Source organism: Rhipicephalus microplus, unplaced genomic scaffold, assembly GCF_043290135.1.
Source record: "Rhipicephalus microplus isolate Deutch F79 unplaced genomic scaffold, USDA_Rmic scaffold_439, whole genome shotgun sequence".
Taxonomy (NCBI): domain Eukaryota; kingdom Metazoa; phylum Arthropoda; class Arachnida; order Ixodida; family Ixodidae; genus Rhipicephalus; species Rhipicephalus microplus.
Genome location: NW_027465003.1, coordinates 47,501 through 60,000, shown reverse-complemented (window position 1 = coordinate 60,000; position 12,500 = coordinate 47,501). Strand labels below are relative to the sequence as shown.

Below are 12,500 nucleotides of genomic sequence, written 5' to 3'. Positions count from 1 at the left end.
AGTAGGGGTTTAAAACAAAGCTGGTCCCAAAACCGCGCCAAGTACGAAAGGAACAGCGCGGTCGAGACTCGGAAGAAAAAGCTTTCAAAGTGTCGTAGCACGATGCACACTGCTGTTCGTGTGGAACAAACGTGACTACCGTGCTGTACGGTGGAGTTCTGTGCGCAAAAGCGGCGGGTGTGTTTCTAAGCACCACAGCGTTGTGTCAAAAAAGAGGTGCCTGAGAGAAACGCATGCGACTGCCGTGCTTTGCGGCATAGCACCGTGCGCAAAAACGGTGCGCATGCAAGAGGTGTCAGAGCTAGCGAACTTTTGCCACGAGCAACAGGTCACTAAAAGCCTATAGATGACGGTGTTGGAGGAAAAGAAAAATATCGAGAAAGCACTGCGGTGTGCCGTGCGTAGGGACGGGCGCGCGTGCCACATGCCGCCGAAATATGGGTGTCGGAGAAAACAGAGTGCCGCGCGTAACGAGGGGCGCGCGTGTTACAGAGAGATATGCCCAAACGCATGAAAGTGTACGCAGGTGTCCTAAGGCAGTTTTTTTTTTTTTTCCTCATTTTGATGTCGCCCCGGCTGACGTGGTTTTCGTTTTTCCGTGCCGCCCCGGCTGACGCGGTTTTCGTTTTTCCGTGCCGCCCCGGCTGACGCAGTTTTTGCGCCGCCCCGGCTGACGCGGTTTTCGCGCCGCCCCGGCTGACGCGGTTCCGACTTTGCACTTTTTGGCTCACCCCGGCTGGCGGCCCACTCACTCGATCGCCAGGTCTGTTTGCCCCGGTGGTTCCACCGCCAGGCTTAAGCGCGAACTTTTTTTGTTTGTTTTCTTTTTTCTTTTTTTTTCTTTTTTCTTTGTTTTCTTTTGATTAAGCGCGGGCTTTTTTCTTTGTTTTTTTTGCATTCGCCCCGGCAGACGCGGTTTTTGCGCCGCCCCGGCTGACGCGGTTTTTGCCGCCCCGGCTGACGCAGTTCGGACTTAGCACTTTTCGGCTGTGCCTGGCTGGCGGCCCACTCACTCGATCGCCATGTCTGTTTGCCACAGTTTTCCCGGTGGTGCCGCACCCGGGCTCGCCCCGGCTGACGCGGTTTCGTGCCGCCCCGGCAGACGCGGTTTTCGCGCCGCCCCGGCTGACGCGGTTTCGTGCCGCCCCGGCAGACGCGGTTTTTTGCCGCCCCGGCTGACGCAGTTCGGACTTGGCACTTTTTGGCTGAGCCTTGCTGGCGGCCCACTCACTCGATCGCCATGTCTGTTTGCCACAGTTTTCCCGGTGGTGCCGCACCCGGGCTCGCCCCGGCAGACGCGTTTTTTTTTTCTTTCGCCCCGGCTGACGCAGTTTTCGCGCCGCCCCGGCAGACGCGGTTTTCGCGCCGCCCCGGCAGACGCGGTTTTTTGCGCCGCCCCGGCTGACGCAGTTCGGACTTGGCACTTTTTGGCTGAGCCTGGCTGGCGGCCCACTCACTCGATCGCCATGTCTGTTTGCCACAGTTTTCCCGGTGGTGCCGCACCCGGGCTCGCCCCGGCTGACGCAGTTTTCGCGCCGCCCCGGCTGACGCGGTTTCGTGCCGCCCCGGCAGACGCGGTTTTTTGCGCCGCCCCGGCTGACGCGGTTTTTTGCCGCCCCGGCTGACGCAGTTCGGACTTGGCACTTTTCGGCTGTGCCTGGCTGGCGGCCCACTCACTCGATCGCCATGTCTGTTTGCCACAGTTTTCCCGGTGGTGCCGCACCCGGGCTCGCCCCGGCAGACGCGTTTTTTTTTTTTTCTTTCGCCCCGGCTGACGCAGTTTTCGCGCCGCCCCGGCTGACGCGGTTTCGTGCCGCCCCGGCAGACGCGGTTTTTTGCGCCGCCCCGGCTGACGCGGTTTTTGCCGCCCCGGCTGACGCAGTTCGGACTTAGCACTTTTTGGCTGAGCCTGGCTGGTGGCCCACTCACTCGATCGCCATGTCTGTTAGCCACAGTTTTCCCGGTGGTGCCGCACCCGGGCTCGCCCCGGCTGACGCAGTTTTCGCGCCGCCCCGGCTGACGCGGTTTCGTGCCGCCCCGGCAGACGCGGTTTTCGCGCCGCCCCGGCTGACGCGGTTTTTGCCGCCCCGGCTGACGCAGTTCGGACTTAGCACTTTTCGGCTGTGCCTGGCTGGCGGCCCACTCACTCGATCGCCATGTCTGTTTGCCACAGTTTTCCCGGTGGTGCCGCACCCGGGCTCGCCCCGGCTGACGCAGTTTTCGCGCCGCCCCGGCTGACGCGGTTTCGTGCCGCCCCGGCAGACGCGGTTTTCGCGCCGCCCCGGCTGACGCGGTTTCGTGCCGCCCCGGCAGACGCGGTTTTTTGCCGCCCCAGCTGACGCAGTTCGGACTTAGCACTTTTTGGCTGAGCCTTGCTGGCGGCCCACTCACTCGATCGCCATGTCTGTTTGCCACAGTTTTCCCGGTGGTGCCGCACCCGGGCTCGCCCCGGCAGACGCGTTTTTTTTTTTCTTTCGCCCCGGCTGACGCAGTTTTCGCGCCGCCCCGGCAGACGCGGTTTTCGCGCCGCCCCGGCAGACGCGGTTTTTTGCGCCGCCCCGGCTGACGCGGTTTTTTGCCGCCCCGGCTGACGCAGTTCGGACTTGGCACTTTTTGGCTGAGCCTGGCTGGCGGCCCACTCACTCGATCGCCATGTCTGTTTGCCACAGTTTTCCCGGTGGTGCCGCACCCGGGCTCGCCCCGGCTGACGCAGTTTTCGCGCCGCCCCGGCTGACGCGGTTTCGTGCCGCCCCGGCAGACGCGGTTTTTTGCGCCGCCCCGGCTGACGCGGTTTTTTGCCGCCCCGGCTGACACGGTTCGGACTTTGCACTTTTCGGCTGTGCCTGGCTGGCGGCCCACTCACTCGATCGCCATGTCTGTTTGCCACAGTTTTCCCGGTGGTGCCGCACCCGGGCTCGCCCCGGCAGACGCGTTTTTTTTTTTTTTTCTTTCGCCCCGGCTGACGCAGTTTTCGCGCCGCCCCGGCTGACGCGGTTTCGTGCCGCCCCGGCAGACGCGGTTTTTTGCGCCGCCCCGGCTGACGTGGTTTTTGCCGCCCCGGCTGACGCAGTTCGGACTTTGCACTTTTTGGCTGAGCCTGGCTGGCGGCCCACTCACTCGATCGCCATGTCTGTTTGCCACAGTTTTCCCGGTGGTGCCGCACCCGGGCTCGCCCCGGCAGACGCGTTTTTTTTTTTTCCTTCGCCCCGGCAGACGTGGTTCCCCCCCCCCCTCCGTCTTTCTTTTTGTTTTTTTTTTTCGCCGCGGCTGAAGTGGATTTTTCGGTGCCTCGACGCCCCGGTAGTCGCGGTTTTTCCGTTTCCGCACGGCCCCGGCTGACGCTGCTCGGTCACAGTCGCCTTTTGTGGTGATTGCAGACTTCTTGAGCGCGGGTGTTTTTTTTTTTTGTTGTTGTTGTTGTTTTATTACGCATTCGCTCCAGCAGACGCTGTTTAGACTTTTTGTTTCCTCTTTTATCCTGCGACGAGGTGACGAGGTTTATTCGGTGCCCCGCCGCCCCGGCTGAAGTGATTTTTCCTGTCCCGTGCCGCCCCGGCTGACGCGGTTGGGACTTCGCGTTTGTTCGGCCGCCACGGGTTTTGGCGCACTCGCTCGGTTGCTTGTTGTTGCCACTTGTTGCGAACCCAGGTTTCTTGAGCGAGCGCGGGCGTTTTTTCTTCCTTTCTTTCTTTGTTCTATGTGTTAGCGAATCGGCCTTTAATATCACACGAGGACTCACAACCAACAATTTTCAGTTTGAAGTGTAAAAAATCTGCAGGTGTTGACGTAACTGACTTGCCCCGTACCCTTGAGTACATCCATGAAGTTCTCGTAGTACTACTAAATCGCATTATTCCAAGTGGAGAAATTCCCATAAACTTGCAAACCTCTACACGAAAATCGGTGCGCGTGATAAAGTTGAAAATTATCGTCCGATATCAAATGTGCCTTCTATAACACAAATTCTAGGAAAAAAAAAAAAAAAACACTTGTTCGCCGTTTTCTGCGCCGTGACTGGCAGCACTCCGGCGAAGCGAAACGGGGTCGATTCGAGCACGATATCGGCGTCTTTCGACGTGCTCGCCGGCGACCGTCGCACGAGTACGTCGCACGAGCGCGTCTGCCGGGGCGCCGTTTGCGAAGCCGACGCAAAAGTGGGAACCGCCGCTCGGATGATCGCCGCTTTCGGCAGAGTGAGTGTTGGCACTCCGGGGAAGCGAAACAGCGTGAATGCGCCCACGAAATCGGCGTATTTTGAAGTGCCCGCCGGCGACCGTCGCACGAGTACGGTAAACCGCGTCAGCCGGGGCGTAGTTCGGGACGCCGACGAAAAAGTGGGAAGCGCAACTCGGATCTTCGCCGTTTTTGCAGGAGTGAGTGGCGGCCCTCCTGCGAGACCAAGAAGCATCGATTCGTGCACGAATTCGGCGCCTTTCGACGTGATCGCCGGCGACCGTCGCTCGAGTAGGGCAAACCGCGTCTGCCGGGGCGGGCTTCGGGACGCCGATGCGAAAGTGGGAAACGCTGCTCGGATGTTCGCCGTTTTTGGCCGAGTGAGTGCTGGCACACGGGCGAAGCCAAACGGGGCCGATTACGGCACGATATCGGCGTCTTTCGACGTGCCCGCCGGCGACCGTCGCACGAGTACGGTAAACCGCGTCAGCCCGGGCGGAGTTCGGGACGCCGATGCGAAAGTGGAGAACGCCGCTCGGATCTTCGCCGTTTTTGGAGGAGTGAGTGGCGGCACTCCGGAGAAGCCAAGGAGCGCCAATTAGCGCACGATATCGGCGTCTTTCGACGCGCTCGCCGGCGACCGTCGCACGAGTAGGGCAAACCGCGTCTGCCGGGGCGGGGTTTACGACGCCGACGCAAAAGTGGGAACCGCCGCTCGGATGTTGGCCGTTTTTGGCAGAGTGAGTGCTGGCACTCCGGCGACGCGAAAGAGCGCGAATGCGCCCACGAAAGTGGCGTATTTGGACGTGCGTGACGGCGACCGCTGCAGGAGTACGAAAAACCACGTCAGCCGGGGCGAGCGACACACGGCGGTCTGGGTGCTTATCGCTGCTATTATAGGGGCACCCCGGCAGACGCAGAAAAAAAAAAAAAATTTTCGACCTTCTTTTTTGCTGGTCGAGCTCGGGTAACCCAGGTCGCAATGGGAGCCGCGCACGAAAGCGGCGTCGCGAGACGCGTTCGCGGTCGCTAGTCGCACGAGCTCGGCAACCGCGTCAGCCGGCGCGGAGTTCGGGATGCCGACGGCTAAGTGGGTACCGCTGCTCGGATGTTCGCCGTTTTTGGCCGAGTGAGTGCTGGCACTCCGGTGAAGCCAAGGAGCGCCAATTCGTGCACGATATCGGCGTCTTTCGACGTGCCCGCCGGCCACCGCCGCACGAGTACGGCAAACCGCGTCTGCCGGGGCGGGGTTCGCGACGCGTACGCAATAGTGGGAACCGTCGCTCGGATGTTCGTCGTCTTTGGCCGAGCGAGTGCTGGCACTCCGGCGAAGCGAAACGGGGCCGATTCGGGCACGATATCGGCGTATTTCGACGTGCTCGCCGGCGACCGTCGCACGAGTACGGCAAAGCGCGTCTGCCGGGGCGAGGTTTGCGACGCCGACGAAAAAGTGGGAAGCGCCGCTCGGATCTTCGCCGTTTTTGCAGGAGTGAGTGGCGGCCCTCCTGCGAGACCAAGAAGCATCGACTCGCGCACGATATCGGTGTCTTTCGACGTGCCCGCCGGCCACCGCCGCACGAGTACGGCAAACCGCGTATGCCGGGGCGGGGTTGGCGACGCCGACGCAAAAGTGGGAACCGCCACTAGGATGTTCGCCGTTTTTGGCAGAGTGAGTGCTGGCACTCCGGCGAAGCGAAAGAGCGCGAATGCGCCCACGAAAGTGGCGTGTTTGGACGTGCTTGACGACGACCACCGCAGGAAAACGAAAAACCACGTCAGCCGGGGCGAGCGACCCATGGCGGTCTGGGTGCTTATCGCTGCTATTATAGGGGCACCCCGGCAGACGCAAAAAAAAAAAAAAAAATTTTTTTCGACATTCTTTTTTGCTCGTCGACCTCGGGTGACCCAGGTCGCAGTGGGAGCCGCGCACGAAAGCGGCGTCGCGAGACGGCTTCGCGGTCGCTAGTCGCACGAGCTCGGCAACCGCGTCTGCCGGGGCGGAGTTCGGGACGCCGACGGCTAAGTGGGAACCGCCGCTCGGATGTTCGCCGTTTGTGGCCGAGTGAGTGCTGGCACTCCGGCGAAGCCAAACGGGGCCGATTCCGGCACGATATCGGCGTCTTTCTACGTGCTCGCCGGCGACCGTCGCACGAGTACGGCAAAGTGCGTCTGCCGGGGCGGGGTTTGCGACGCGTACGCAATAGTGAGAACCGTCGCTCGGATGTTCGTCGTCTTTCGCCGAGCCAGTGCTGGCAATCCGGCGAAGCCGAACGGAGCCGATTCGGGCACGATATCGGCGTCTTTCCACGTGCTCGCCGGCGACCGTCGCACGAGTACGGTAAACCGCGTCAGCCGGGGCGGAGTTCGGGACGCCGATGCGAAAGTGGGAAGCGCCGCTCGGATCTTCGCCGTTTTTGGAGGAGTCAGTGGCGGCACTCCGGTGAAGCCAAGGTGCGCCAATTCGCGCACGATATCGGCGTCTTTCGACGTGCCCGCCGGCCACCGTCGCACGAGTACGGCAAACCTCGTCTGCCGGGGCGGGGTTTGCGACGCCGACGCAAAAGTGGGAACCGCCGCTCGGATGTTCGCCGTTTTTGGCAGAGTGAGTGCTGGCACTCCGGCGAAGCGAAAGAGCGCGAATGCGCCCACGAAAGTGGCGTGTTTGGACGTGCTTGACGACGACCACCGCAGGAAAACGAAAAACCACGTCAGCCGGGGCGAGCGACCCATGGCGGTCTGGGTGCTTATCGCTGCTATTATAGGGGCACCCCGGCAGACGCAAAAAAAAAAAAAATTTTTTTTCGACATTCTTTTTTGCTCGTCGACCTCGGGTGACCCAGGTCGCAGTGGGAGCCGCGCACGAAAGCGGCGTCGCGAGACGGCTTCGCGGTCGCTAGTCGCACGAGCTCGGCAACCGCGTCTGCCGGGGCGGAGTTCGGGACGCCGACGGCTAAGTGGGAACCGCCGCTCGGATGTTCGCCGTTTGTGGCCGAGTGAGTGCTGGCACTCCGGCGAAGCCAAACGGGGCCGATTCCGGCACGATATCGGCGTCTTTCTACGTGCTCGCCGGCGACCGTCGCACGAGTACGGCAAAGTGCGTCTGCCGGGGCGGGGTTTGCGACGCGTACGCAATAGTGAGAACCGTCGCTCGGATGTTCGTCGTCTTTCGCCGAGCCAGTGCTGGCACTCCGGCGAAGCCGAACGGAGCCGATTCGGGCACGATATCGGCGTCTTTCCACGTGCTCGCCGGCGACCGTCGCACGAGTACGGTAAACCGCGTCAGCCGGGGCGGAGTTCGGGACGCCGATGCGAAAGTGGGAAGCGCCGCTCGGATCTTCGCCGTTTTTGGAGGAGTCAGTGGCGGCACTCCGGTGAAGCCAAGGTGCGCCAATTCGCGCACGATATCGGCGTCTTTCGACGTGCCCGCCGGCCACCGTCGCACGAGTACGGCAAACCTCGTCTGCCGGGGCGGGGTTTGCGACGCCGACGCAAAAGTGGGAACCGCCGCTCGGATGTTCGCCGTTTTTGGCAGAGTGAGTGCTGGCACTCCGGCGAAGCGAAAGAGCGTGAATGCGCCCACGAAAGTAGCGTATTTGGACGTGCTTGACGGCGACCGCCGCAGGAGTACGAAAAACCACGTCAGCCGGGGCGAGCGACCCACGGCGGTCTGGGTGCTTATCGCTGCTATTATAGGGGCACCCCGGCAGACGCAGAAAGAAAAAAAAAAATGGGGACATGGCGTGCGTCACCGTGCGGCTTCGCAGCGTTGCCGAAGTCGCCGAGCCCTTCGACTGAGCCGAACGGCGGACAGGGAACGTTGGTCGGCCGTTCTAACCTGTCGGTGCCACGCCGAGACGTCGTTAAGGAAAACCGCGTCGTGGGCCTCTACGACGCCGTCGAGTCGTTGTACGTTTGGTGTCCAGCGTGTCGGCGGCGAGTAGCGGACACGTCGTTCACGACTTCGGTCTTTCGCAGTCGACGCGAACTTGCGGAGAGTCGTGGTGCCTCACGTTTTCGGCAGAAACCGCGGCGGAATTTTCCCGTGCGTGCGCGCACGACCTCGGTGCTGTGCCGTCAGCGTAGTGTTGCACAAACTCGTGGCCTACCCAAGGTGCGGTACGTTTGCGGCCGTATCCTCGGTGGGAATTTCGTGAGTAGGGTCGCAAATTCTACGACCTCGGCGGGTTTGAGAGCGACGTAGACTTGTGGCACGCTCAACATGCCACACGTTTCGGGGCACACCCGCGGTGAAATTTTCTCGAGTACGCTCGTATTAGGGCCCAAGGAGGTCTGGGTACTTATCGCTGCTATTATGTGGGGGTTCTCGTGAGCGGCGTACGCGAAAGCGACCGGGTGTCTGATATGCGGCGGGCTTCGGCCTCGTCAAGCGTGTCCTCGGGTCTGCTCCAGGGGAATCCACGGCAGTCGTCTGCAGCCTCATCCGCTTGATGCGTTAGGGGCTGGTTGTCGGACGGTGCCGTTTTACCACGATATCGAGGTGTGTTCCGTGTCGTCCTCGGGCGATTCAGATGCGAAAGCGCCGAAGACGCGGGCGTGACCCGTCGTCTGGCGGCTTTGCAGTCTCGGCTCCGTTGCTAGTTCCGGCCGGTCCACCGACAGTGCAGCGGGCTTGGGCAACCCGCACGGCGCGACCGAGTCGATGCAACGAAAAAGAGCGAGCATGAACGTGCTTCTTGCCGCACGGCTCCCACTCGTCTTTCGGGAAGGTTGTGCCGTAGCGAGCTCGAACGCCGTCATCTCGGAGTGCAAAATAAGCGTGTTGGGGCGCCTGAAGGTGGCCTCCGCCGCACACAGACTGCGTCCGGCCCGCCGAGGGCGAGGACGGACGCGCAGTCGAACGATTACCTGGTTGATCCTGCCAGTAATCATATGCTTGTCTCAAAGATTAAGCCATGCATGTCTAAGTACATGCCGAAATAAGGCGAAACCGCGAATGGCTCATTAAATCAGTTATGGTTCCTTAGATCGTTTCTTCCTACTTGGATAACTGTGGCAATTCTAGAGCTAATACATGCAGTGAGCCTGGAGCCCTTTGGGTAACGGGTGCTTTTATTAGACCAAGATCGATCGGGTTTCGGCCCGTATTGTGTGGTGACTCTGGATAACTTTGTGCTGATCGCATGGCCACGAGCCGGCGACGTTTCTTTCAAGTGTCTGCCTTATCAACTTTCGATGGTAGGTTACTTGCTTACCATGGTTGTTACGGGTAACGGAGAATCAGGGTTCGATTCCGGAGAGGGAGCCTGAGAAACGGCTACCACATCCAAGGAAGGCAGCAGGCGCGCAAATTACCCACTCCCGGCACGGGGAGGTAGTGACGAAAAATAACAATACGGGACTCTTTTGAGGCCCCGTAATTGAAATGAGTACACTCTAAATCCTTTAACGAGGATCAATTGGAGGGCAAGTCTGGTGCCAGCAGCCGCGGTAATTCCAGCTCCAATAGCGTATACTAAAGCTGCTGCGGTTAAAAAGCTCGTAGTTGGATCTCAGTTCCAGACGAGTAGTGCATCTACCCGATGCGACGGCTCGGACTGAACATCATGCCGGTTCTTTCTTGGTGCACTTCATTGTGTGCCTCGAGATGGCCGGTGCTTTTACTTTGAAAAAATTAGAGTGCTCAACGCAGGCGAGTCGCCTGAATAAACTTGCATGGAATAATAGAACAAGACCTCGTTTCTGTTCTGTTGGTTTTTGGAATACGAGGTAATGATTAAGAGGGACGGACGGGGGCATTCGTATTGCGGCGCTAGAGGTGAAATTCTTGGACCGTCGCAAGACGAACTACTGCGAAAGCATTTGCCAAGAATGTTTTCATTGATCAAGAACGAAAGTCAGAGGTTCGAAGGCGATCAGATACCGCCCTAGTTCTGACCATAAACGATGCCAACCAGCGATCCGCCTGAGTTACTCAAATGACTCGGCGGGCAGCTTCCGGGAAACCAAAGTATTTGGGTTCCGGGGGAAGTATGGTTGCAAAGCTGAAACTTAAAGGAATTGACGGAAGGGCACCACCAGGAGTGGAGCCTGCGGCTTAATTTGACTCAACACGGGAAAACTTACCCGGCCCGGACACTGGGAGGATTGACAGATTGAGAGCTCTTTCTTGATTCGGTGGATGGTGGTGCATGGCCGTTCTTAGTTGGTGGAGCGATTTGTCTGGTTAATTCCGATAACGAACGAGACTCTAGCCTATTAAATAGGTGCGGGGTTCCCAGCACCTTACAACCTTCTTAGAGGGACAAGCGGCTCCTAGCCGCACGAAACAGAGCAATAACAGGTCTGTGATGCCCTTAGATGTCCGGGGCCGCACGCGCGCTACACTGAAGGAAGCAGCGTGTCTTTATCCCTGTCTGAAAAGACTGGGTAACCCGTGGAACTTCTTTCGTGATTGGGATAGGGGCTTGCAATTGTTCCCCTTGAACGAGGAATTCCCAGTAAGCGCGAGTCATAAGCTCGCGTTGATTACGTCCCTGCCCTTTGTACACACCGCCCGTCGCTACTACCGATTGAATGATTTAGTGAGGTCTTCGGACCGATGTCCGGCGCGGCCTTTCGGTTGCGCCGGTCTGTTGGAAAGATGACCAAACTTGATCATTTAGAGGAAGTAAAAGTCGTAACAAGGTTTCCGTAGGTGAACCTGCGGAAGGATCATTAACGGATTGTGAAGGGTGAGCGCCTCAGCTGCGTCTGCGCCCGACACTTTCTGCCGCTGACCCCGTTTGGACGCGGGGTCGGCTTTTCCCCACGGGGCTGCCTGAATGTGGAGCGGCACCCCGTGACAAATTGTTGCGCCCAGCGGACGCCAACACCGCGACCTTGGACGGTCGGCCAGGTGGCGGACGCGGGTACAAACGGCGCAACGCACTCATAGGTCGGCTTTCGACCCGCCACTGCACCGTGGCTCGAAGCGCTCGAAATGCGCGACCCGACCGCTGCGGGACCGCCTAGTACTGTAAACAGGAGCGGCGGAGCGCGAACGGCGAGTCGTGGTTACGTCGGTAGAAGGCGAGGCTGCGCGTTCCCGAAACGCCAGCCGAGTGCCCTCCCGACCGTTCGAGCGTGCAAGAACGAGACCCGACAATCGCGCGGCGACTGCCAAGTACGAGAGGAACGGCACAAGCGTCGGCGGTCGGTCAAGGAACTGGCGATGTGACGGGTCCGCTGTGCACCAGTGCATACCGTCCCGCCGTCCGCGGCAAGCGCCTCCGCGTCCTCGGGTGACGGAGGCTGCCGGTCGGTTCTTGCAGGCGAGGGATCTCGCTGGCACCGGTTCGCGTTGACGCGCGGCCGGTCATGGCACGGCGATGCGACGGCCGAGGTGCGCAGTACTCGATGGAGGAACCGCACGCTCCGATGACCGTCCCGCCCTCCGCGGCGTATGCGTACCGACCGTAATGGTTGCAGCAGCGCCGGCCGGCTTTTGAATTCGCCACACGAAACACGGTGCGAGATCGCGGTTAGGGGAGCGTCGACGTTGCCAGGCGTTTTGCTTGCTGCCGAGGGAAAGGCGGCACGGCCACGTCGCGCTCGTCGCGATTAGCGGGTCTGCGCGCTTTGGGAAGGTGCCGCAACGACTTGCCGAAAGAGGAAGCACGGAAGAACGAGGGACTTGGACGTCCCGACAATTGAACGCACTTGCGGCCAGGCCCTTGCTGGCTTCGTTCTTCCGCCTCGAGTAGGCTCGTACGCGGCTCCGGCGCCGAAAGTGGTCCTTGGCACCGACTTCGGTGGACGTGGGAAGTGCCGCGCAAGTACGGCGCGCCTGGCTCCACCTGTTGGCTAAAGTAGGCAGCCGGATCGGCATTTTGGTGTGCGGTGGCAAACCGTGGATGCGAAAAAAGCTTGTGCGATTTCGTGGAACAAAAAGCGGGGGTCCCCCTTTTTATGCGGAGGAGACCGACCCGCCCGCCGTGGTGAACCGCGACGCCACGGTAAAAGCGGGAGAGGCTTGTCGATGGGACCGTGCATCCCGCGCTCCACGGAGGCCGGGAGGCGGCCGCCCGAGGAAATGTGTAGCCGTCGAGGCCCGCATCTGCGTGCACTCTTATCCAAATGGGTGTACCGCAGGCATTTTCTGGTTAGGCGGGCCAATGAGAGCGAGCACACAACGATACCTACGGGTCCGGCTTGGAGAACCGGCTTCGACGCCTCCCGAGTATTTATAGAGGGGTGGACCACGAAAGCACTCGCAAGTAGCGGAAGCGAAACGCCGTCCGAAACACACCGTTTGCTCGATTTGCGGCAGCCGAAAAAGGCGCGGCAGAGTTTTGGAGTCCAAGCGTGCGCTGAAAAGCGCCCTTCTT

The 12,500-nt window shown here is 60.4% G+C and overlaps 1 non-coding gene across 1 annotated transcript; it reads left to right on the top strand.

Moving 5' to 3' along the window:
* The first annotated feature begins 9,036 nt into the window (after positions 1-9,036).
* Positions 9,037-10,851, top strand: LOC142794487 (small subunit ribosomal RNA). The gene has a single exon (XR_012892383.1). It is a non-coding gene; the product is annotated as a small subunit ribosomal RNA (ribosomal RNA).
* The last annotated feature ends 1,649 nt before the right edge of the window (positions 10,852-12,500 follow it).